At 42.0% G+C, this 734-nt stretch overlaps 1 non-coding gene across 1 annotated transcript; it reads right to left on the minus strand.

Moving 5' to 3' along the window:
* Positions 1 to 336: 336 nt before the first annotated feature.
* LOC118970846 (U6 spliceosomal RNA) lies at positions 337 to 443 on the minus strand. Its single transcript, XR_005058995.1, has one exon. It is a non-coding gene; the product is annotated as a U6 spliceosomal RNA (small nuclear RNA).
* Between the last annotated feature and the right edge of the window lie 291 nt (positions 444 to 734).

Here is a 734-nt window from a genome sequence, read left to right on the forward strand (position 1 = left end):
AAGGCAATGTACAAAATGGAGTTAATAAACTTGGCACATCCTGTGTCGAGATTAGGCACACACTTCTGAGATATGTGCTTCACCCACTTTCCTCAGCCCTATGCTTTTGCCGCCCTGCTCTCTACCACCCTTCCCTCTTGGAGAACCCACTCATGGGAAAGCCACTCTGCCTAATCTCCCGTTGATTAACTTGCTAGTTTTCTTGTCTTCCTTTTGCCCTCCCTAGCTCTAAGCTTGAAGGCATTTGAGGTCACTTGCATTTAGCCACAGGAGAATAAAAACATATGAGAAAAAAAGAACTAGAGGATAGGCTAAATGTTTTTTTTGTGTGTGTAAAAAAGTATGGTATGCTTCATGAATTTGTGTGTCATCCTTGTGCAGGGGCCATGCTAATCTTCCCTTTGTCGTTCCAGTTTTAGTATATATGCTACGAAAGTGAGCATGAGGATAGGTTAAATTTAGGAGAAAGTTTTTCAGTGGATATAGGTGGTGGTGTTCAGGGCAAGATTAAAAATCCTCTTTTTTTCTGGTGGTGTCCTATGAAGTTCTTCCCAACTCTGTGAGAATACTTTTTTTAGCATGATGTGGGCAGGTCCAGGAGCCCCAAGTCAGTGAAGGCTGGGAAAGGCTTGATTCACCCAAACAGCTTCTCTCCCATCATTGAAATTCTTCTCACATATCAGACTGGTTATTTTCTTTTATATTTGCACAAGACATCTATGGCATGAGTCACA

The sequence above is a fragment of the Manis javanica genome, chromosome 2 (genome assembly GCF_040802235.1).
Source record: "Manis javanica isolate MJ-LG chromosome 2, MJ_LKY, whole genome shotgun sequence".
Taxonomy (NCBI): domain Eukaryota; kingdom Metazoa; phylum Chordata; class Mammalia; order Pholidota; family Manidae; genus Manis; species Manis javanica.